Below are 26,044 nucleotides of genomic sequence, written 5' to 3'. Positions count from 1 at the left end.
GATTTGCAAACATTCTCTCCCCTTCAGTTGGTTGCCTTTTCGTTTTGTTGATGGTAGCGGAGTTGCATTTCTGATGTAGGAAAATTTCTCCATGCTATTTCCATGCACCCAAAAATTTAAATAAATGAATATTTTGAATCAAAAGGCCTTCTTGTTAATATATAAAATCCATATGCTGTGGATCTTAAATTTCACTCTCTTTGATTTTTTTTTTTTTGATGACTATGGGGTTTGTTTTTCTGTTTGAGGTAGACTTTCCCCCTAATTTTTGCATTGCAGTCCTCTCTCCTCATTTGTGTATTCATTTAAAAAGTATTTATTGAGCCCCTACGATTAACATAAGGTGTGAGATGGTAATGCCACAGAGAGTTATAAACTAACTGAATAGGACTTATCTAAAACTAACCGTAACATCTTCTCCAGTTTGTAAATATGCCAATCACAATCACATTTATAAATTTTGTTAGAAATGAAAAACCTCTGTGTGTATGTGTGCATGCGCATGCCTTATGTTTCCCAGCAATCAGAAGCTATTATATCAACTATCATACTTAACAGTTTTTAATAGAATGGTGTACCATGGTTTGCTTTCCAAGGATTCCTCAGGGGAATTTTCAGATTTACCAATAATTTAGGAGTTCAAGAAATGGAATTTAAAGCAGCATCAATTTTAAGTAACTGGGCCCTGGGATATGTATTGCTAGAAGGTCCACTGCTCATTATATGCCCAAGCCAAGTGTATATTCACCAGACTAAGCAAAACCAGCTTGCTTAATGAAGTTCAAATTGAAAATGGACATTCAAGTTTTGAAGGTAGGCTGATAACAGCTCTTGACATTTGTCTCTGCTGTCTAGAATTAGAAAATATTTTTTAAAATAATGAGTACAGTCCATAATATAAAATGAAAGAAACTTATTTTGAATTTGTATTTCTCTGAGTTTTCACTAGTTTTAAAATAGATAATCATATATTTGCACAGGTGGGTGGGATATTAGAAGGATACCAATTTTGGGTTATGTCAAAAGCAAAACAGTAAAGCCGGGAGTAAAGACACACAGAGATGAGGGGTATCTTTCTAGTGGAGAGAGGGCAAGCTTGGATTCTGATCTCGCTGTGCCACGTGTTTGCTGTAATCGTGGGTAAATTCCATTACCTCTATATTTCTTCATTTTTTTATTTTAATTTTTTTTCTGAAAATGGGAGTGGTACTACTTTCCAAGGTAGTTGTAAAGATTAGAGACAACGTGTGTAATGCACTTAGGCTGATAGGCAGTAAAGACTTCATAATAGGTAACTAATCATCTGCTTCTGGAGAAGAAAGAATAAGACACTGGCATTGTTATTGGCCATTTTGGTTATAACCAAAACTGCTCAGAACAATTATGATGGTTGGATAAAAAGTTTTAATATCTGTATAGAATTGTGGTATTTGACTCCTGGCTACATATTAGAATCACCTGGAGAAGCTTTTCAAAACTACCAAGGCCTAGGATCCTACAAAAACTCTAGGGTTTTTTTTTGTTTGTTTGTTTGTTTTTAAGTTCTTCAGCCAAGATTGTTCAACCAAGGTTGACATATAATAATTCAGCCCCAGTGACAGTTTGGAAGCCATCATTCCTGCTGATAGCCTTGCTTTGTTCTACTGCTTAGCTCACACAGGTACTGATCTGGTTCAACCCAGATCAAAAAATTCTCTTACACATTTGCCAGTTTCCTGTAAAAGTTGCCTTCCAGTAGGTTTTGTTCTTTATTCTTATCTGCCCTCTCTGTCTTCTAAGAGGGGAGCAGGATAAGTCAGATAAAATAAAAGGAAGGAGAAAAATGAGGGTGATCAATTGTTTCTGAGTCCTTTGCGCGATCCCAGTTAACACCGCTCAGGACATCAGACATGGGATAGGCTGGCGGCAGGCCTTCCACCGGCTATACTTTGATGGCATTAGGCAGTAATCATTGCAAAAAAGGCTCTCTCCGTGAGCATGAACATTTTCTGTATACTTCTACTCTACTATGGAGAGAGAGAGATCTGATCGCTTTTCAGAAGTTAAATATAAGGAACTTTTAGGAGGAACCTTTCATTGGAATGTCCTTTGTCAATTTTCTGTTTGAATGCTAGCATTTCTCTTCAAAGATATGTCAGATTAACACCACTCTTCCGTTATACCAAAAATGATGAAATGCCCTTTTCAATAAGGACAAAGAGGCATAATGTAAAATTTTACTAGGAGGGAAAATGGAAGCTTTTTATGAGACCTGGAGAGTATGTTCGTTGAACTAGAAAAAAAGTAAGAAGAATGAATGGGTCAGGTGAGATTACTGAGCGACTTTCCTGGTTACCCCATCACCATAAAAATATATACCAAAGAAGAGGTGCAGTGATACCCATTGTTAATTAGGATTTTTGGTTGCAAGTGACAGAAACCCAATCCCAAATAGTTTAAGGAATCAATTAACAAACACATCAAATTAGATTCTATACTTAAAAAAATTACATGTATACATATATTTTACCCAACTGACAATTCCAAGGGGTGGAACATGACTGGATCAAAGGATTCAAAAGAGGTCATAGGGATTTTATATATGTATCCATCTCAGTCTGTTGTCTTCTGTGTTGGTTTTATTTTTTGGCAACTTCAGGTTTATATTGTTCATACAACTCATTCATAAGGAAAACCCTCCAGCTTTCTGATTCACCTGAGTTCTGGGACATGGAGGGTATGTCACTTGGGAAGATGGGTGGGCAGGAAAGTAGGTATCTGCTATCCTCCTCAGCTCCCTTTCCTCAGTGCAAGGGCTTCATTGATCTCCGGTAAACAAATCCCCACATTTTATGCCACAGACTCCAAAGTTGAATTACACCATATTCCTTGCACTAGTGTGGACTTCCTGACTCTCAGGGTTGTTTATCTATGTCGCTAAGCCTCTTGATAACTAGTGGAGGTGTTTATCATTTCAGCAAGATTTTGCTGTGAGAACACTGAGTGCTTGACTTGTCTCTGTTGAGAAACTTTATCTTTTTTTTTTTTTAACCAAAGGGAAGCCCATTTGCAAATACCTAGTTCTGCAGATTAGCATCAGAGTACAGGTCTGATCATGAAAGAACCAATATTATCAACATTATCTCCCTGTTTTGTTTCAAGAGCAAGAAAACCTCTTGAGCAATTATTGAGGGGGAATAAGTGCAACATGGTATTCTGTAATGTATTACAATTATTAAGGACTTGTTTTACACTTTCCCTAGTCATTTGTACACTTATAAGTTCTATTTCATGTCTCTGTTGCCTGGTACCACATAATAGGAGATGAATAAATATGTGTATTGAAGGAAGATCAGTTTTTTTTTTTTACCTTTTTACTGGATGTTCTCATTTGTCAAAATTAGAGTTACAGGTTAAAATTCACAATATGAACTCCAGGACATCCACATTTATTTGTTATTGTATAAATATATTATAACTAATAGCTTTCTATTTATATATTATAATATGGACATATTATAATATCTATATATTATAATTAATATCTTCAGGAATACAAACTGATGCCCAGCTTTCTTGAGTTGAAGTTGGCCTTGGTAATACTCTGGCTGGAGCAGTGAAGGGCCCTATCCAATTTCTTACCTCTCACCAAAACTTATCACTTTTTTCCTTTAAATTCCTAGAGCCCTTTGTGGGGAAAGAACTTCATACTCTTTGAGCACTTTCTATGTGCCAGGTGTTCTATGGACACATTGTCTTATTGAAGTCTCACAACCACACTGTAAAGCCTTCTTCCTCCTTCTCAGCCGTTAATATAATTAATTATTCCCTCCTTCATGATACCATCTATCATGGCATTTTTCCCACTGTAATCATTATTTGTTTTATTTCTGTGTCTGCTACTAGACTGAATTTTTCACCTATAGAATTTGGCTCTTATTCGGGTGTGCATTCTCAGTACGCAGTTCATGGTGGGAACTCTAGAAATATTTTTTAACAATTTAGGTATTGTGTGATCTTCGTGTTACAAATTTGACATCTGAGTCTTGCCCAAGGTTACTAAGTGGAAAGTGATAAGGTTAGTTTTTGAGCTCATGTCTACCAGATTGGAAAGCTTGTTCTCTTTCTGCTAAACTACTCTAGGAAAGCAAGATTGGCTGAGATGATGAGGATGATTGGTGAAGGGAGATATAAGAGAAAAATGATGAAGAGTTGTTGCTTACTGGGCTGGGAAGGGAGGTGAATTATAGTTGCTCTGTTTAGCAGTGTTCTGACCCCAGGACTTCCATCCCCAGCAAACTGCATATACATGTGCACATGCAGACACCATGGGGGACTTTTGTCACAGAGGAAGTACTGAGTGAGCAGAGCTCAGAGAAAGCATTTCTTGGAAAGCTATTCACCATGAGAATAACAAAGAGCTAGAGCACTAAGCCATCCACCAGGACATAAAAATATCATTGTCATAACTGAAACTTCTCCGTAATGTTCTGTGTGGTGGGATTTTTACCTATAACCAAGTGGGGCTGGTGAGTGGCAGCATCTGCTATACTTCCATTCTCACATACTTGGTTTTTTTTTGTTTGTTTTAATGAACAGCTTTATTTGGGATATAATTTACATACCATACAATTCACCTATTTAAAGTGTACAATTCAATGGGTTTTAGTCTATTTACAGAGTTACTTGTGCGGCCATCATTACAATCAATTTTAGAACATTTTCATCACTCCTCTAAAAAAATCCACTGTGCCCATTACCAATCAATTCCCTTTTCTTCCCACCCGTGTCCCTCCCACCCCCTACTCCAGCCCTATATAACCACTATGCTACTTTCTGTCTTTATAGATTTGCCTATTCTGAACATTTCATATAAATAGAATCAATACAATATATGGTCTTTTGTGACTGGCTTCTTTCACTTAGCTTAATGTTTTCCAGGTTCATACATGTTATATAGCATGTATTAGCACTTCCTTCCTTTTATTACTGAATAGTATTCCATTGTATGAACACATCACATTTTATTTATCTATGTATTCATTAATTGATGGACATTTGGATTGTCTCTACTTTGGGGCTATTATAATGCTACTATGATCATTCATGTAGAAATTTTTATGTGGTCATAAGTCACATGTGTGGTCATTTATGTGGTCATTTCTCTTGGGTAAATACTTAGGAGTCGAATTACTGGGTTATATCGTAATTCTGTGTTCAACCTTTTGAGCAACTGCCAGACAGTTTTCCAAAGTGCCTGCACCATTTTGCATTCCCACCAGCAGTGTTTGAGGGTTCCAATTTCTTTACATCTTTGCCAACACTTGTTATTAGTCTTTTTTTATTATAGCTGGCCTAGTGGGTGTGAAGTGGTATTTCTTCATGGTTTTAATTTGTATTTCCCTGATGACTAATTATGTTAGTCATGAAAAGCACATTTTTTATGTGCTTTTTGGCTATTTGTATATCTTTGAAGAAATGTCTATTCAAATCCGTTGCCCATTTTTTAATGGGTTATTTGTCTTTTTATTATTGAGTTGTTGGTGTACTTTGGATGTAAGTCCTTTATTGGATATATAATTTGCAAATATTTTCTCCCATTTTGTGGGTTATCTTTTTACTTTCTTAGTGATGTCCTTTGAGGCACAAAAACTTTTAATTTGGTGAAGACCAGTTTAATTTTATTTTCCTTTTGTTGCTTGTGCTTTTGGTATCATATCTAAAAGGCCATTGCCTGATCTAAGGTCATAAAGATTTATGCTTCTGTTTTTCTTCTAAGAGTTTTACAGCTTTAGCTCTTAGATTTGGATGATTATCCATTATGATTTAATTTTTGTATATGGTATGAATTAGGAGTCCAACTTTATTTTCTTGCATCCAGTTGTTCTAGCATCATTTCTTAAAAATACAATTTTTTTCCACTGAAGGGACTTAACACCCTTGTCAAAAACCAATTGACCATAGATGTATGTTGTTTTTTTCTCTAGACTCTCAATTTGATTCCACAGATCTATATGTCTGTCCTTATGCTAGTACTATACTGATTTAATTACTTAGCTTTATAGTAAGTTTTGAAATTGGAAAATGTGAATCCTCCAATTTTGTTCTTCTTTTCAAGACCGTTTCGGCTATTTTAATTTTCATATAAATTTTAGGATCAGCTTATCGATTTCTTTAAAGAAGCTAGCTGGAATATTGAGGGGATTGTGTTGAATCCATCAGTTTAAGTAGTACTGCCATCTTAACAATATTATATCTTTGACCCATGAACATGAGATGTTTTTTCATGTATTTAGATCTTTCATTTCTTCAACTCATTTTATAGTTTTCATATTATTTTATTCTTTTCGATGCTATTTTAAATGAAATTGTTTTGTTAATTTTGTTTTTTGGATTGTTCATTGACAGTGTATAGAAATGCAATTGATTTTTGTATATTGGTCTTGTGTCCTGCAACCTTGTTGAATTTGTATATTAGTTCTAATAGTGTTTTAGTAGATTCCTTAGGATTTTCTACATTTAAAAACATGTTGCCTGTGAATATATATAGTTTTACTTCTTCCTTTCTAATAGTGATGACCTTTAGTTCTTTTTTTCTTGCCTAATTGCCCTGGCTAATATCTCCAGTACAATACTGAGTACATGTGGCAAAGAGTCTTGCTCCTGATCTTGGGGGAAAGCATTCAGTCTTTCACTATGAAGTGTGATGTTAGCTGTAGCTTTTCGTAGATGCTGTTTATCAGGTTGAAGACTTTTCCTTGGTTCTTAAGTATGTTAAGTGTTTTGTTTTGTTTTTGTTTAATTGGGGAATTGGGGGATGGGAACAGTGCTGGGGAATTGGGGGAAGGGGAACAGACAAGTTGCTGTCGTTTTGTTCTTCAGTCTAGTTGTGGAGGACGTTGCTTCACTGACCCAAATTCTTAAGTATGTTAAGTGTTTTGTTTTGTTTTTGTTTAATTGGGGAATTGGGGGATGGGAACAGTGCTGGGGAATTGGGGGAAGGGGAACAGACAAGTTGCTGTCGTTTTGTTCTTCAGTCTAGTTGTGGAGGACGTTGCTTCACTGACCCAAATTGGCACCATCATTGCGCTCTTCCCAGGCGAGGCATATCAGTCGCCGGCTTCTGGACGGCCGCTCACTGCGGCTGCTGGCCGCTCACGCTGGCTGCTGGCCACATACGGTAGCCCATGGCAACCCACTGGCACAGGGGCTGCAGCCTACCCCTACGCCGGCGACTCACGGCAGCCCAGCTCCAGGTTGAGCTGTTGTTCAGCATCTTAGCTGTGGAGGGCAGTGTCACTGGCCCTCCTATGTGGGATCCGAACCGGGGCCCTCTGGCATCCCAAGCCAGTTCTTAACCAACGCGCCACTCGGGCGGCCCTATGTTAAGTGTTTTAATTATGAAAGGTTGTTGCATTTTGTTGAATTTTTTTTATGTTTATTGAAATGATTGTGTAGTTTTTGTCCTTTATTAATATGGTGTATTGCAGTGATTGATTTTCCTATGTTAAAATCTTGCATTCTTGGGATAAATCACACTTGATCATGGTGTATAATCCTTTATATGTTGCCAAATTCTATTTGCTAGTATTTTGTTGAGGACTTTTGCATATGTATTCATAAGAGAGGTTGATTTATAGTTTTCTTGTGATGTCTTTGTCTGGATTTTGTAATAGGGTAATAATACTGGCCTCATTGACTTGAAGTGTTCCATCCTCTTCTATTTTTTTAAAGAGTTTATGAAGAATTAGTGATAAACATACTAAAAAAAATTGGTAGAATTCATTAATGAAGCCATCTGTTTCTGGGCCTTTCTTTGTGGAAAATATTTTTATTACTAATTCAATCTCTTTCCTTGTTATAAGTCTTTTCAGATTTTCTATTTCTTCTTGAGTCTGTTTTCATAGTTGTGTCTTTCTAGGAGTTTGTCCCTTACATTTTGGTTATCTAATTTGCTGGAATACGATTGTTCATAGTATTCCCTTATAATCTTTTCTTATTTCTGTGAGGTCAGTAGTGATGTCCCTCTTTTATCCCTGAGTTCAGTAAGTCAAGTTTTCAACTAACTAAAGGTTTGCCACTGTGGTTGATTTTTTTTTTTTCAGAGAACCAACTTTTGGTTTCATTGATTTTTATAGTTTTTCTATTCTCCATTTCCTTTATTTCTATTTAAATTTTTATACTTATCTCCACTCCCTTCTGCTGTTTCAGGTTTAGTTGCTCTTCTTTTCCTAGCTTCCTAAAGTGGTTAGATTGTTTACTGCAATTTAATTGTTGTCTCCTTTCTCTATCTCACAAGACAGTTTGTGAATGTGAATGACCATTGCTGAATTTGAGTCAGTGCATTCTGACCATCTTCTTTGGGGACAGAGTGACAAGGCATCTGAATAGCTGAGGCAGGTACACAGAGAATAACTGATGATGTACTGGCCTCTCACTATGATGGACTCCCTGTGGCACTGGTTCTGGAGCCATAACATGGGCTGGGGAGTCTGGCTGCCTGGGTGTGAATTCTGTCTCTGCCACTTAATAGCTGTGAGACTTTGGAAAACTTACTTATGTTCTTTAAGCTTCAGTTTACACATTTGTAAAATAAGCAGAGAGCTAGTTACTACCTCATAGTGTTGTGAGGAATAGATGAGCTAACATGTGAGGAACTTAGCCCAGAGTTGTTACATGGCAAATACTCAGTGAAGATTTACTCTTCTCATTTTGTTGTTGTTGTTGTTAGGTCAGATAGAAATATGCTGAGCTAACTCCATGTAAAATAGCTACAAAGCCCAGGGTTGTGTTTCCATTAGTTTGCACTTCTTTGCTGACCATCCAGGACCTCACCCATATATGCTTTCAGGATGAACCTCACCTGCATTTGCTACCAGGTACTGAGACACATTTCCTACTGGGGTGTGGCAGCCCTGGATGTTACTTTCAAACAAGAGGTCTTTTCTCAGAGATCATAGACCTTACTTATTTATCATCCATCCATATTATAATGATGATATGAGAACAAAGGCAGGAAATATATTTTCCTAAACAAATTCAAAACAAACTCAGGATGGGAGTACCATAAATTAGGAAAATGGGATCATTAAAAAATTCTAATTTAAGTTTTAGAGTACCTCAAATTCTCCTCCTGCGGCGGGGCTAGAAATGCCCTTCTCTGAACGCACCAGAGGAGCGAACATGAAAGTCCTGTTACCTGAGGCTTCGTAGCATATTTTCCCATTATACCTTCAAGGCACATGGCTGCTGTTATGTGCCTAATGGGCATTGGGATTAAAAAAAAAGTACATACATGGTCATTCTCTGGTTGAAGGATAAGAATAACAATTACTTTTACAAGAAGAAAGGAGGCATGGATAAATCCTGTTCTGGAATCTTCAGTTAGCCTCCTTTAAATATAATCTCTAGTTATTTATGAATGGTGTTAGCTAAGATAATCTTCAAACCTTCAAACAAAGTAATATTTTATTCACTATAGCTAGACAATATTTTAATGGTATTACCATTTGAATATAAATATTAGCATTTAATATTAAAATAATAGGCAAACATTTTAATAATATATTGCTTCTCTTCCTGAAAATGCATAACATTTTCATGTATATTGTATATTATTCCCCTTGCAACATCTCTGAGGTTTTTCTAGGGAAATAATTATTTCCATTTTACCTGTAAGAAGAAGAAATAAAATATTTTAAAGAGATTTTTCCCCAAGGTCTTCTAATTAGAAGAACCATTGCTCAATTATTTTGCCTCCCTAATTTCCTTTCTTCCTCTCACTCTCTCTCTTTCTTTCTTTCCCCAGTAAACCTTTTTATTAAAAGCATCACTAAGTAGTAGATAGATGTGGATTCCCCTTCTTTTTTCTGGCCCTGTAGATGCAGAGAAATTAGAAAATACTAGGGAAAGAGTGAAGAAAAGAACTCAGTCTACAAATTGATAATCACCTTTCTTTGGTATGTAAATTAAGAAGATGAATTTTATCCAAGGATCAGTGAAAAGGAGATTTGGGTTTTTTTTTTTTGAAGACTGAATTTAGTATAAGTAGTCAAAGATATAGTTGTATTAATAATAACAATTAAACTTTATGTATTTCTTCACACACGGAGCATGCCATTCTTATTCTTTGTGTAGCCATGCTTACAAATAACTATGTAAGGATGTGAGAGACAGGGCACATGAGGTGCTGTGGAGACTGTGGGCCATGGGTTCTAAATTAGACAATTAGAGTGACCTGGGATCAGCAGCCGCACACACTGAGGCAGGTGTAAAGGTGTGTGTGAGAGAGAGAGAGAGAGAGAGAGAGAGAGTGTGTGTGTGTGTGTGTGTGTGTGTGTGTGTGTGTGTGTTGTACATCATATCTAGACACTGGTCTTTGATAAGAAAAATATAGATGATGTAGAGGTGAAATTGCCAACCACAAAGGACTTCTCAGTTCCTGAGACTGATTCATTCTAGTTTCTTTTTTGTATTATTCAGTTCCATCTGCCAATCCTCAATAAAAGTTGCACTGTGCTATAAAAGAGCTCATAGATGACCTTGAGCACTCTGAGGTTGCTCATGGTATAGTTCCCTCCTGGGGGAGCACAGGGAGGAATTTTGGGTGGCTATTGGAATTTTAGGACCCTTCCACTCCAGTGAATGCTGAGAGAAGTATTGGCATTGACTTTGGGATCCCAAATGAACCCGAAACCCTGTTTGTTATTTAGACTTCTACTTATATAATTGAACAAAGTTCAATTTGAATCAAGTTGAACGTATTTTTATGTTTATTGGACACAAAATTTTTTCCCCCTGCAAACTGCCTGTTCATATCTTTGCTCATACTCATATTTATTGGGTTATATTTTTCTTATTGACTTATAAGAGCTCTTGCATATTAAGAAAATTGAGTCTTCTATGTGTTGCAACCCACTCCATTTGTAGCTTGTCTTTGATTTCATTTTAATAACTATTTCTAAATTCCACTTAATGCTCAGTTTTTGATAGAAAAGTAATCATTAGGACCAATTTTCAGTTCAGTTTGAAGTTTAGATAAATTCTCAGTTTCAACCTTAGCTACTGTGTTTAGTTGTTTAATTCTCCAACCTAAGTTCAATTATTAACTAATGTGTCTTCTGGCATATATGTACGTGCATATGAAGAGTCTAAAACCGAGATTTTTTTTTTATATGATAATTTTTCCTTCATTTCTGTAAGAGAACTAAGTGTACCATTAATGGTATTCTATTTCTTCAATTAATCATGGTTTTTCTTTGTAGTTTTACTTCCAATAAATGTGTTAGTGACAACCACTCAAAAGAAATTTAATAAGCAGTTACTGTTAATCACATGCTTGTAAGTTTGAGGGATGTATCTACTTCCTCTTCATAAAAGTATTTTCACAGTGGTGTGGTTTTCCAATTTAAAAAATTGTCCATTTGAGTAATTATAAGGAGTCATGACTAACACTATTACTTTCATTAACACTTCAGATCAAAGTGATTTTTGTATAAATATTTTCATAGTTTCACTAAGAACTCTGACAATTTCAGTGTTGGCATTTCTAAAAACATACTGTTAATAAGCTGCCCCACTGCCATTTCTTGGTTTCCTTGTCTGTAAAACAAAGCTGGAGAAATGAAGTTCTTGTCAAGGCACTGAGGTGTCAGAGGCACATATGGATTTCAAATCAGAGGCCTGAAACAAACATGGTAGAACTGACGAAGCACACACATGCATATTCTTCCTAACCAGAGATAACAACCGTTAATGTGACTTGATTCTTCCTAACCATTTCCATAGTTGTTCAAACCACTAGAGAGATTGAGCTTTGAGGTCTTTGTTTCACAGTGATTCTTAATAAGCAAAAATTTCTTACTATGATTTATGGCTCTGTGTTATAAGTCAAAATTATTTTACCAATAGTTTGAAATTCTTGTCAAGAGCAATTATTGAGCACCCAACATTTAGTGAATTTCTGTGTGTATTCACTGGGAAGGGGAGAGATTGAAAGTAAATACCTTGGATATACTTCAGAAGGAACTATCATCTTATCAGGCAAGCAAATGACAACTATGAAGAAACAAAAAATCCTGACTACTGGTATATCTCAATTTTTACAAGATGACCTTAAACTCTGTGTATAAGTTTTAATTTTCATATGTGAACTTAGAGTTTATGTACACTAGAGGTATTTTGCTATTTAGGCAATGTTGTTGATGAAACAGGAATTTCCATCCATTTTGCAAGTCTGATTGCAAATGACAAGCACACAATTGCCAAATGTTTAAAACAAGAAAAATGCTGAAGCAATGTGGCAGAAAAGTTGTTTGCAGAAATGTAGACACCTGGATAAGAAGACTTTAAGAAGATGATTCTAGGGGAGAATTAGGAAGGAAAACAAGAATCTGTTTAGATAGAGAAGATAGAAAGGTCCTCTTGGGGATTTTGCTTGTGTGCGTGTGTCTTTGAGGTTGAGAGGAACAAAGGGAAATTATGCAGGGGTTTGTAGTCAAATATAACCAAAGATTTGCAGTTCATGATCAAAAGCTTGTAATGTTATGGATGACCAAGGATCACATCAAATTCCCTTCATGGGAGTAACGTGATCCCAAACGTACTTAAAGTAGACAGTTCTTCCTACTGCCGTCATGATGGTTACAGGGTACGTGGTTATCAGGGACAGAAGCAAAGGGGTGGAAGTGGGAGGTTGTGCATGGTTAGTGCTGAACCAAGTCGGTGAGAAAATAAAGGAAAACAATTGGCAGAACTTGATGATGGGCTGAAAAGAGGAGAATGGGAGCTAGAACAAAGAGATTTGTTTATCAAATCATTTTAATTTTTCTGATGATCAAAGGCATATAAAATTGAACGTATGTGTGCGTAATGTTAAAATACAGAAGCACATAAAAATTTTTCACCCATATTTAATATTCTTACCACCTAGAGACAATCACTGTCAATATTTTGTTACATTTTTCTAGTTTTTATTTCCATAGTATCAGTTGAGATCACACTGTACATACAATTTTAGTACTGTTTTCTTAATCTCACATATAAATCTTTACTCATGACATTAAAATCCTTCATAAATGTAATTTTTAGTGGCTAATGAACCACATTTTTAAACCCATTCCCTTAAGGTCAAGCATTTGGGTAGTTTCTAAATTTATATATAAAGAATTCTGAGATAAACATCTCTGCATGTGAACTTCAGTTTTATTATTTCTTTAGGATAGATTCTTAAAGACATAATTGCTAAGTGAAGGCAATGAACATTTTCCAAGGCTCTTTATAAATGTTATAAAGTTTTTTTTTAAAGAATGTTTTTGATCCGTTTATACTGGTCTTACTGAAGAGTGACATTTAAGCATTATTTGTTCAAAATATTTGCTAATTTTATTGGTTAAAAGTGATGATTATAATTTTTTGCTTTAATATACATTGTTTGCTTACCAATGTGAGGTTGGACATTTTGTTGGGTTTGAGAGTCATTTGTAATTCCTAGAAAAGAGACATTAAAATATAAATACCATACATACATAATGTGTAAATTAATTGGCATATTTTATGTTAGTAGTTAATAGGACATCTAAATAGATTATAGAATATTGTTTTCAATGGAAAGCAAGGGCCAAGTGATATAACTGAGGAGTGGACATAACAGGGTGGGGAAGAAGACCCTAGACCATAGTGTTGGGGGACAGAGCGAAGGGAGGCCAATAATGGAAAATCTGCAAAAACAGATCATAGTCATGAGGGGAATTATATAAGAACAGGGTTATAAAGCCAAGATGGAAAGAAAATGAACACAACAAAAAACAGAAAGCTAAGGTGGGCCAGGTAGAGTTAAAGGCCAGAAAGTAATACAAGGAAAAGAGTCCTATTGGGTGGAAAATGAGAGAGGTACCTACTCACTAGAGTCCTCCAACTCCACTTTCCACGAGGGCCTGGGAGCTTCTCAAGAATTATCCAGGCAGGCTCTTATTTATGCAAGTCTTTGTTTCCCTCAAATTTGGCAAAGTGTCCATATACCTTTTGTATAACCCCTTCCCCCATCCACCTTCCCAGTATGTCTCTTAAATTTGTGGTTTATTCCTTTTAATAATGTAGGTCGCTGTGACTATATTTTGGTTTTTTGTTTGTTTGTTTCTTGGCCCTGGTAAGTTCTCCATACATTCTTTTGAATTAAAAAAATGATAAAAAGTACCAGACAAAACTAGAAATGGAGAGGACCACAGAGTTCATGCACAATGTATTTAGCAACAAAGTTAAGGACCGAGGGCATTGGTTGCCTAAAACCTAACTTTTTAAAAATAACCTTTTAATATGCTGCCTGATGATTAACAACACCCACACTATATATTTGTGTTTTCACTGCTTATGACTGAATGCCATGCCATAAAAAATAGTTTGGCCCCGTATGACTGACATAGTATGATGGCATTACCCATTTGCTATTGCTCAGGCTGAACATGTTAGTCATCCTGGGCACTGCTGTCCTACATGCCATCCATGAACCAGCTCTGTCAACGCTGCCTTTAAAATACAACTCAAAGTCACCTTCTCCTCATCACCTCAGCATTACCACTCCCGTGTAATCCACCATCATCCTATTCCCTGGATGACCAGAACAACCTCCCAAACTATCTCTCAGCTTCCTTTTTTCCATGCCTGTGATTTCTTCTCCACACCACCATGATCTTAAGAAAAAGAAAATCAAATTATATCACTTCTCTGCTCAGAACCCTCCAATATGCCCAATAGAACCTAAAGTCCTTAGAATAAGGCCCTCATCTGACCCCTGCCTGCTTTGCTCACTCTATTGCCACATTGCCCCTTTCTGGCTGATCTTCAGGTACCCCAAGTTTGTTCTCTTGCCACAGACTCTCCTTCCTTCTTCTGGATTGCTTTTTCCCTGGGCTTCCAAACTGCTTGACTTTGTCAGGTCTCTGATCTAGAGAGGAAGGATATCCCTGACCACCCAACCTAAACAGCCCCCATTTTTTTCTCCTAACCCTGCTTTATTCTTGCTCATAGCATTTATCACTCTCCTCCCTCCTCAGAACATATATATTTGCTTGTTTATTATGTTTCCCCAGCATGATGGGAAACGCTTTGTCTTTCTTGGTTATTACCACTCTGTCTCCAAGGTCTAGAACAAAACCACACACATTAGATGATCAGGAACGATTTGTTGAATGATTGAATAACTTATGTAACCAATTCAAAAATCAAGTCTTCAGACAACAGTATGGTGGTTACCAGAGGGGAAGATGAGTGAGGGGAGGTTGAAGAGGGTAAAAAGGGTATAAAATATATAGTGACAAGGAGACTAAACTTTGGGTGGTGAGCATACAATGCAATATACGGGTGATATACTGTAGAACTGTACAAGTGAAACTTATATAATCTTATTAACCAATGTCATCCCAATAAACTTAATTTTAAAAAGGAAAAAAATCAAGTGTCTTACAAAGTTATAATTTGCTCATAGTAAATTAGGTTCATTATCTCTAAACTATTTGTTTCAGTACTATTTTATGTTGTCCTTTTTCTTGAACACATACTCCTTTCTAATTTTAGCACCCTATGTAAACTGATCAGCCTTGCAATTGATCTTTTAAAGATATCCTTATGTTTCTCATTAATGACTTAACAACCAGCGTTTATAGATCCACAGTAGCCAAAGTTTTAATCCGTTACATTTTTCTTGGCATGGTTTCTATTATTTCCATATTTCTTTCAAATTTCTTCAGACTGTCTACTTTTATGTTCTCAAAAAATTTAATAGCTCCTTTTAGAATGTAGTGAACGCATATGTTGAATAGATAATTAAGCTTAGACAAGAACTGAACCCAAAAGTTTTAAGAAAAAAGTGTTCACAGTCTTTTAAAGACAACATAACTTATTTAGTACCTTGCCAGCTATTCAAGCCTCTGATGAGATTCAGTTTCCTGGTTGACTAAGGTATCATAAACTTTATTATGGTTAAGGTTTATACCAATATTGATAATATCCAGTTCTTGAAATAAAAAAATGCTTTAGAAAAAAGGTTTTAAAAAAATCAAAGCAAATAGCTACAGGAAAGTGCACATGTTCAAGTTCGGGGCTTTGCGAGCATCCATGTTTGTAACGTAATATGACTGTAAATTTGGGGACGCTTTCCACATGGGCTCTGGTCAATTTAACAGTGCTCTCTACCTGACTCCATAGTTCTTGCCTACACAGCTCATGGTGCTTTGTTTCACCTTGTATTTTATATGTTCGAATTGTTTGACATTTCATTGTGTCTCCAAAAAGATTATTAACTCCGAGTTAATAGAGACCACATCAGGGGCAGGTCTTTGACAGCATTTCTCACCCCCACCCCCACCCCCAGTGCTTGAATACACCTCAGAGTTATTATTGAAAGTGCATTGGAATGGGAAAGCACAGCACTCACAAAAACCAAAAAGCTAGAGGATTTCTGTGGCGATTTTGAGGAAATTAGTAAAAAACACCATTTAATTATTAAAGAGCAAAACTTGGCTAAGCCACATACTTCCTGAGCTCTCGTTACCCGACTGTCCATTCTGAGGTGGGGATCTACCTCTTACATCATGACTTGTGGTCACTGGCTTTCTCTAGCCCAAGTGGAACACAGGGCTTGGACTTGTACACATGATTTATGACTTTGTAATAAGTATCTCCTCTCCACCCACATTCAATATTTATTCTGAACTTCCTTTTTTAAAAATAAAAAGTCTGTCAAAACTACCATAGGATATATAAAGTCTGGTAATTGCTTAGCTTATGAGATAACTCCAGTTTGCTATGTTAGATGGGCAGAAAAGAAGCACTATAAAATCTAACAGGTATCTAAAAATTAGTGAAGAATGCTGTCTAGGATAGAGGAAGAGTTTAGGGAGAAAATGCAAAGAGAATTATTTTTAGATTTAAATTAGATTTTGTAGCTTTTTAAAGTTATTGCTTCACTCACCAAGCATTAGTTTCCCTATCTGGCTCCACAGATACCATCTCCAAGGGTTCCCAAGCTTTTTTCTGTAGGTACAGAAATGCCTGTTACTGGCAGTATCCGAGCAGCAAGGTAAAGGGTGGGTAGGTAGATAGAAAGGCAGGTGATTAGGAAGAAAGAAAGAAGAGAGGAAGGAAGGAAGACAGTCTACTTACCTAGAGGTGGTAAAGTGGGACCTCTATGAGCCGGAGTCCCCAGGTTCAAATTCTCACTTCACTGTTTGCTAATTAGTTACTTCATTTCTTGTCCCTTAGTTTTCACATCTGTAAAATTGGAACAATACTAGTACCTACATCAAAATGTATTTATGAGGATTGCATATGTTGATATATGTGAAGCACTTAGAAACAGTGTCTGGTATCCGACAAGGGCTATAGAGAAGAGTTAGCTAACGTTTTATTACGAGGTGATAAATTTAAGTGAAAGTTAGACAGGAAACAGGTGAAGATTCTACCTTGTGCCGCTTCATTGGCTGCCTCACCCAATGGACCCTTGTCACTGTATGTAGTAAGCGTGGGTGCTTGAAGTCTGGGCTCTTGATGACTGCTTTTGTGACACATTTAAATTTTAAAGTTAAAAAAGAAATGTGTCTTGCTTGAGTAAAGCTTGGGAGGGACGGAGTTGGTTGGAGATGGGGTGGGGCTATACTTCATCTAATCTTGGGTAATTCTCTCATTCACTTTGTCTAAGAAGTTACAGACGGGGTCTCCAGTAGACATAATAACATATAATATTACAGAGCTTTCGAATTCACTCATCCAGTGTTGAATGTTGGAACCTTAGATTCTGAAGAAAATTGAGTAGCCTGATCCACTCCCACCTATATCTTCCCTATCTCTCTGAGTCAGTGTTCCTGGTCAAGGTGAACATGTCTAAGGGTTAGGAGCTCATTCATATCTGTGATCGGGGTGGGGCTAAAGGCTATGATTAAAAGGAAGTGAAGAGCTAGCGTAAGGGTGCTTGGAGATAGGTCCCAGAGCAGCCCAGCCTGGCCAATATAAACCCTCTGACGTTCCTGCTAACCGGAGAAAGTAGTGCAAAGTCAGTTTTATTTCAAAACAATCCTCCAAAAGCATTACGTTCCTTTTTGGATTTCCTTCCACAGTACCAGGTACCTGGCTCCTCCTGCTGTATTAAGATGTCTGCTGCCTTGCCTATGTCCACATTAAATAGCTACTACTATGTAAACAGAAGTACTTGACATACAATTTAAATGAGTTTAGATATATGCTTCGATTAAAAGCATATCCCACTAGAAATCAAATGGATTCACAAGCTTAATTTTATAAGTGATAAATAGTAAATATACTTGCTTTTTAAAATATATTTTCCCTTGTAAGTCAGACACCATGCAGATCACCCCCCCCCCCGCCACCACACACACACATATATTCCTATTCTCCTTTCCTGCTGTTTTTTCTCCTTAGCTCTTTATCAGTTAACATACTATATATTTTACTGATTTATTCTTTCAATGTTTTCTCCCCCACGAGTCTATAGGGTTCATGAGGGCAGGGATTTTTTTGTCTGTTTGGCTCACTGCTGTAGCCCTAGTACCTAGAACAGCGCCTGACACTTAGAAGGTACTTGATAACATTGATTGAGAATGACATACACTAATGTTAGTTACTGTTATAATTTTACTCTTTAAAGTGATTGTACTAATTGAGAGGATACCATTTTAAATTTTAAAATGAAAGCCCTCAGATTCTCCCTTAATGTCCAGATAAGATAAACTCTTCATCCCAGAGATAGCAATGCACATTATTTAATTTTTCCTGTTGATAACATTAATAAGATATTTAACAAATCACCGAAAGAAAATACTATGGTGGTTTTAATCAAACATTTGTGTGGCTACTGCTCTATAAAAACAAAGAAAGACTTTGTGGTCTAAAGTGATGATAGAAGGGGACAGGTAAAGGGATGTTACCAATGCATACAGCTGAGGCCAAGCCCTTGTGGACGTTGCATGTGTGTAAACCAAAAGCATATTGGAGGCATTAATCCTTTTTATAATATCACCATTCTTCTGGTAGGTTCTGTGTGTCACATACATTCTTCAGGAGGACTCTCCTATGAGTGCACGCATGCCCTCATCTTTTTTACCTCACTTTTCCAATGCTGGTTAGTAAATTTTGTGGCCAACTATTATTGCTGAAACCATCAATAAACACACTTACATGGCTTCAGTCCAATAGTCAACACCTTTTCAGATGCAGGCTCATACCTCAGCTTGTATGTGTGTACAATTTCTTCCGCTTATGCTTTAGTCATGCATTAATACAATAAACAAGTTCAGCAAAGGTTTTGAAATTCTAAATAGTGCAAAATCTACTTTGGCAAATTATATACTACTATTATATAGAAAGCAAACACACATTCACTTGATCTTTACATTAGCTATACCTTAGCCTTTAGATAAGTTAAAATACCTTTTTTTAAATGCTCTCTTAGTAGGATGTGAAGGTGACCTTACTAGTTATTACTTATATTCAAAATAGCCCACAAAGTAATTTCCTGCTTTTGTATTATGTCTTTCCCAGTGCTTCACTTCCTCCTCTCCCAGACCTGTCCAAATCTTGTTTCTTGTTCTTTTTTTCAAATCTACTTTAGAGCTTATCTGGTCTCAAGATTCTATTTTGCATCTGCATTTTTTCTTCTTATATCTATATTTTGCCTGGTGTCTCTCTAAAAACAAGAGTGATTTGTTAAGACAAAGGATCACTCCTCAAGAGATGACTTGAGCTTGTTGTATGTCAGATTTATCAGAAGTTAACACAGCAAATGTAACACGACGGGACACATCTACTGTGATGTCATTGATGTATAGTTTTATACATTTGCCTCCATCGAGGGCTATATAGTAGAAGTCAATGTCAGTGGCAGTAGTACAAAATGTGACTCTTACTGTTGTGCTGTGTACTTTTCTATATTGTTTGAATTCGTTATAGCTAGTGTTTTTACAAAGACCATAGATATCTGTGTGCCTGTGTGCATGTATTTTTAAAATTAACTTTGTTCAAAGCAAAGGCAGGAAAAAATTGCTTCTTTTTGTTTAGGGCAGGCTGTGATTGAAATGATTGCTTTCAGGTATTCAATGAAAAGCTTACTACCTTACTCTTACTCGTACCTACCTTACTCTGCCTTACTCTTAAAATGTATCATTTTGAGATGGTTTGTTTCCCAAGTTTTTGCATTCTTGATGTTTGGTATAAGAATGTATGCACATGCACACGCACGCATGCAAACACCCACTCACACGCCAAATCTCCAAACCAAAAATACTGTTTTTGTAATGCTTAGAGCATGCCACACACCCAGAGTTTATAAAAATTCTTATGTAGTATACTCAATTACTCTGATATAAAAGGCAGATTTTCGGTAGTTTTTTGGAAACACTGTTTTAGTGTCATTGAAGGGTTGCTTCAATTTTCTTCAGTCAAAACCAAGCAATTTCATTTTATATGATATTTAACATTGATTATAATCTTAGACATGGTCTGAATTTTGACTGTTTACTAACCTGCTGGTATTTTCTAGTCACTATTGGTAGTTTTAGATTATATTATTTGGGAGCAATAGAATTGTCTGTCTTAAAAAATATAGTTAGGTAAATGATTTAAAACTTTCTTGTTCACTTTGGCCTTTTTACTTCCCATCCGGCTACTTCACATGGCTAAGGTTTATAGAATTTAATAAGGTTAACAATTACAGCATGACCACTAAGGGGAAACTGGAGACCACCATTTTCGTTTTAGGAGGAGTTACAGATTTGTTTCTTTATATGCTATGGAGCTCATTTTAATCCTGGTTCAGAAGGTCCCCAGTCCTGATGTCACCTGCATTGAGGAGCCTCCTGGAGTCTTTATGCTCCCCTTCCCCTGATCTCCCAACTGCCTGAACTGAAAACTCAACCTCTTGAGGAGGCTCCATCTCCTAACTGCTGGAAAAGGAGTGTATTTACTCTGCTTAAGTGCCTCAGGTCTGCCTGATCCGTTGTTATGTACAGACTGTTTTTATTATCAATGAATCATGTTTTAATATTCCCTTTTTTTCTTTCTATGCCCCTTCTATTTTTCTCCACTTCTTACCAGTAACTCCACTTCCAGCTCCAAATTGATAAAGTAAGATAAAATGAGGGTCTAGTTCATGTGTAATTTTTCATGTGTAATCATAAATATGATTGTTGGTCGTACTTAGGAGGAAGGAAAAAGGGTACTCAGTCCAGATCATTTACCCCAGAGATAGTAAGAAAAAAAAGCAGCATTTGCTAAAAATATAACATTTCTAAGAAATCACAGTAATATTTTTTGAGTATTCTATAGGCCAAGAAATTTTCTAACTACTTTTCATGTATTCATTCATCTAATCCCCCCAACCTCCCGAAGGAAGTAAGAATTATGTTTTTCTTGTCTGTGTCAAACAGTACAAGGTTGTGGGCACCTATCTTACTCTAGGAAGGTAGATTTGAAAAATCATTTGTTTCCTTTTAGTTCATATTGGCGTTTGAATAACATATTTCGGTTAAATTTCTTTCTCTGTGAAATGCCAGACCTTCTGTTTCCTTGGGCCTTCCCCAAATCCATTTGTTACAGTGCGTTTTCCATGAAGTTTTTAGACGGCTGTTGAGCATTTTGTATCTGGTAACTTTAACACCTCCCTCCTTTCTGGGCCACCCACTCACGGCTCAATCGAGGTGCCCTTAGCAAATGACTCCCAAGGCATGTAAGTGGCCAAAGCTCATTGACCAATGAGGAGACGTGTGTTCTGTATAACAGGGTTAACGCAGTTCCTGGGATCAGGAGCGAAGGTTGCTTAAGCAAAGCTTTTGTTACTATTAGCCTGTCGCATCCAGATTTCAAGACTGGAAAGGTAGGGGACACCTTATTTGTTTTATCTGTATAATAAGAGGAGACGGTTGTGTTTGGTTAAAGTATAATTTGGATCAGGTCGAAGAAATAAATGATCCGTTTTGTTTGTTTCTAATTGAAGGCAAAAAAAAAAAGTGAAGTTTGTAAGAATTTCAAATACTGCACAATTTACCTTACCAGCAGCAAACCCAAAATTCTTAAGTTATGAACATTTCTTTTAAAAATCAGTTCATCTAGCAGCTCTTCACTTTATACACTTAAAAAAGCTAGGTCTTCACAAAGTCATTTTTTTCATAAAGTCGCTGCTATTTAAACTATGGAATAAAAAGCAGGAATTTATCAATAATGTCCATTTTTGTCTTCCAAAGTCATTTCAGTCAGTCTTTAAAGAAGAAATTTGTGATTTTAAGATATGAGATAATGAAAAATAAGAAAAATTAATGGAATTAGTATTATGATAAGTACTACATGAAGGTTAGCTAATAATGACATTTTCTCTTTGAGAAAAATTCTGGTATAAGAAGACTCTTGTATCAACCATTTTTTCAAACCAATAGGAAAGTTTATGAAATGGAATTAAGTGTAGGTTATATGTTTTCAAGACTACAAATTCGTTTTATTTTCATTATGCAGAATAGTGTAGTTGTATTTTATGTGCTATTTGAGATTTATTCTAATATTAACTCAAAGAAACCAGAGAAATAGAATCTTTGCTTCTTTCTACCTGGAAATGGAGCAATTTGAATAGCATTTGAAGCTAATCTTCAAAAGAAAAACCTTCCTCATTATGAATAAAATATGATAAATCAATGTTGTGACAAAATGTGTACATAAGAAACATATATTGTTATACTTATTCATTAGCCTACATCTAATGTTTAGTATTCGAAGGTAAATTGGGGTTTGAAGAAAAATATAACTGCTTTCCCATGATTGCTTTTTCCCCGAGACAGCTTAATATGAGTTTGTATTTTATTATAGAAATTAAGTAATATATTTGTTTAAAAATATAACATGAGAGATGGCACCATTTGGTAAATTTTTTTAAAGTATTTAGTTAAAACTATTTTTGTCTGTTTTGTAAAGAGAATTTTTTTAGCGCACATATCACTAAGTATAAATGACTAATAATTGATCTCAGATTCCTCCTTTTCTTACTATTTTTGCATACTCTTTTAAAAGATATCATTCTGAAACTTTCTACTTTTATTAGATTTGTTCAAATGCCATTTTGTGAAATGTCACTCTCAGGTCTCCCTCATGTCTCTCACTGTGGTTGGCTCCTTGGGGGAGGTGAATGGTTGACCAACAGTCACAGAGTTAACTATTCACAGCAGAGAATACTTGCTAACCATCTTCTCCAGTACAAGTAAATGCTATTTCTCAATTCCAAGCTGAGGTTCAAAGGTTTAAACTAACTCCACAGATCAGAGGTCAGGCACGAATTGCTGCAATTTGTAGTTCAATTCTGCCGATATGACAATTTCACAGCTATGATGATTGCTTTTTTCCACTTCTGCACACAGGCCAGGCCAGGCAGTTAACAGCGTAATTTGTACAAGTCAGCCCTTGGCACCCGAGTTTAATGAATAACTAGCTGGTGCCTTAGGTTTCACTGGTACAAGGTGCATATTATAAAAAGGGTCAAATGTTAATGCACAAAGACTGAGGGGGTGGGAGTGATATCTCAATAACCACCTCCTAAGAATCATGTGTAAAGAATTAGTAATTTGTATTTATTTTTAAAATCGTATTTCTGTGGTGTGAATGTTAATATGTTCATTTTCTTTGCTTCTAAAAGAGGTAGATAATTTTTTTAAAATGTTAGCAAGAATGAACTGTCTGATTAGAGATTATTGACTGAGCAGTAGAAAGTGAAATTGCAGGCTCTGTTTACTCCTTTCATGGGGTCTCTGATTTCTCAAACGTTTTTCAAAATGTGGTAACTTCAAGAATCTAGGGAACAAATTGGATAACCGGGGATTTCTGAGCCCATGATATTAATGAGTCTCCGACATTAATTTCTGCCCTTTAACCAAAAAGCTGAACTCCTGTATTTCTAACCCAGGTTAAGAGTATCTTTTGTTGCTTAACGCTGAATATTGGGACTCTTGGAAAAATTCTTAGACAGTGGGCCTTGACAATCCATGAGTTTGCCATTCACAGTTTTAACTTTTTAAAAGACTCTGAAGCTACAATATAAATATATAAAATTTGTCATTTTTGTTATAGCACAAGTTTAATTTTCTGTTCTTCTGGATTGGGGTGCAGAAGCAATTGGATTCTTCCATAGAGCAGAATAATTAAGAGCACAGATTTTGGTCTCAGACGTCCTGGGTTTAAATCCCCGCTTCATCGCTTACAGCTAAGGGACCTTTGCCAATGGGCAGCCTCCCTATGCATTAGTTCTCTCATCTCCAGAATGAGAATAACCGTAGTATTTGCTTCATGATGTTGTAGTAGTGATTAAATACGACATTGTACAAGAAATGCTTAACACAGTGCCTGGTGCATAATAAACACTCGATGAATGTCAGCTATAATTAACAGTAATCGTATTATTAAGTTACATAGTGTGTGAATAAGTCTAGCCTACCCCGAATATCATCCCAACTTGGTTTAGACTTGGTTTTTGCTCTGGTCATTTCATGAGGGACACAAGATAGAGCATAGTTGGATAAGGTGATTTGGGAAACTTTAGAATGCATTCTAAAGTGTATTGTAAAATTCCCATTTCAAGTCTAGCACTCTTTTAGATGCTATCTTCCCACGCCTTCCCCCGCCCCCAGCTGATTTGCTGTCACATGCAAAAGCTGTAAAAAGAGATAAATCCAAATTATCTGGTTGCCTTTGAGAGTTGTTTTCATTCTGCTCTTTGGTGAGAAAAACTCGAGTTAAAAAAATCCTAAATGATACATCAGTGGGCTAAATTCTATCCCTGACGATATGTGTTCTACTTACTAGAATTCATGCTTTCCAAGAACACCAGAAATGAAAATCTTAAAAAGTTATTTTTTTCATTTCATTTCATTTTATTCCTATGAAACAAAGAAATAGCATTTGAATAAAAACATAATTTTTATTACCAATGGCAATAAAAAATTATGTACTTAGCATTAAAAAGGTAGTAACAATACCTCACATTAATTAAATAATTAAGCACCTACTGTGTGCTAGGATTGGGTGTGGGGCACTGGGATTGTAATAGTGAGTCAGATCTAGATTTTGCCCTGGTAAAGTTTACAACTAACTGGAGATGACCACTGTTATACCAATAATTATTAGATGAAATCATATACAATTGCCAATTGTCTACCATTTTTGTTCTCCAAAATGGCAGTTTCATATGATTGAACCTAGTGTTACGAGGAGTGTTATGAGGGATTATATGACGCTGCAGGAACATATCTCCAGGGACTTCAGGCATGGCTACTGAGAAGGAGTGAAGTTTAAGGATGAGTATAAGCTGGCTATGCAGGGGGACTGGCAATAGTTTGAATCATTGGGAACAGCATAGGCAAAGGGGGGAAGTGACACAAGATGAGGCTGAAAAAAAGGAAGCTAAGTCTTCCTCAGGACTTACTAAGGATATTGACATTATCCTAGGGCAGCAGGAAGATTGTTCAGAGGCTTAAGCAGGAAGGTGATATGATCAAATTGTGTGTTTTTAAAAGGTCACTTTGCCTGCCATAAGAACTAGATTGATTGCAATGGGCAAGAGTGGATGGGACAAAGTCCGTTGGGAGGCTGCTGCAGGCATCCAGGCAAGAACTGGTGGTTGGCAGTTTACAAGATGCTTTCAAACATAGTATCTTATTTTATCCTTATAACAGCGCTTACATGAGGTGTTAATATCAGCATCAGTTAAGTGGCATGCCCATGGTCACATGCCAGTGGCAGTGAGAACTCGAATTCTATTACCTGACTCTTGCCCCTGGTGTCTTTGTAGCTTTAGGCCCAGGTACCAGCATCCCTGGGCGTGGGCACTTGGTTTCTCTTAAGAAAAGATTTGCTTTTAAGAAACAGAATTCTCATTCCTTAATGGCCAAGGGTTGGGGGTGAGAAAGTTACTTTTTTTTTTTAAGATTTTTATTGGGGAATTGGAGGGAAGGGAACAGTGCTGGGGAATTGGGGAAGGGGAACAGACAAGTTGCTGTCGTTTTTGTTCTTCAGTCTAGTTGTGGAGGAT

General features: G+C 36.4%; 1 protein-coding gene across 16 annotated transcripts in view; it reads left to right on the top strand.

The window, feature by feature from the left end:
* RBM47 (RNA binding motif protein 47) overlaps positions 1-26,044 on the top strand; it is a 156,026-nt gene that overhangs the window by 89,488 nt on the left and 40,494 nt on the right. Inside the window, exon 1 of one of the 16 annotated variants that reach the window (XM_019640886.1) lies at positions 21,754-21,856. The exons of 14 other annotated variants lie outside the window; for them this stretch is intronic. The gene's annotated coding sequence lies outside the window, so the exon portion shown is untranslated. Of the gene's footprint in view, positions 1-21,753; positions 21,857-26,044 lie in introns of those variants that run through there. One more of the 16 variants, XM_019640888.1, reaches the window with a different exon arrangement.

This window comes from Hipposideros armiger, unplaced genomic scaffold (genome assembly GCF_001890085.2).
Source record: "Hipposideros armiger isolate ML-2016 unplaced genomic scaffold, ASM189008v1 scaffold_53, whole genome shotgun sequence".
Classification (NCBI taxonomy): Eukaryota; Metazoa; Chordata; class Mammalia; order Chiroptera; family Hipposideridae; genus Hipposideros; species Hipposideros armiger.
The sequence above is the reverse complement of the archived record's forward strand: the minus strand, read 5'-3'. Positions and strand labels throughout refer to the sequence as shown.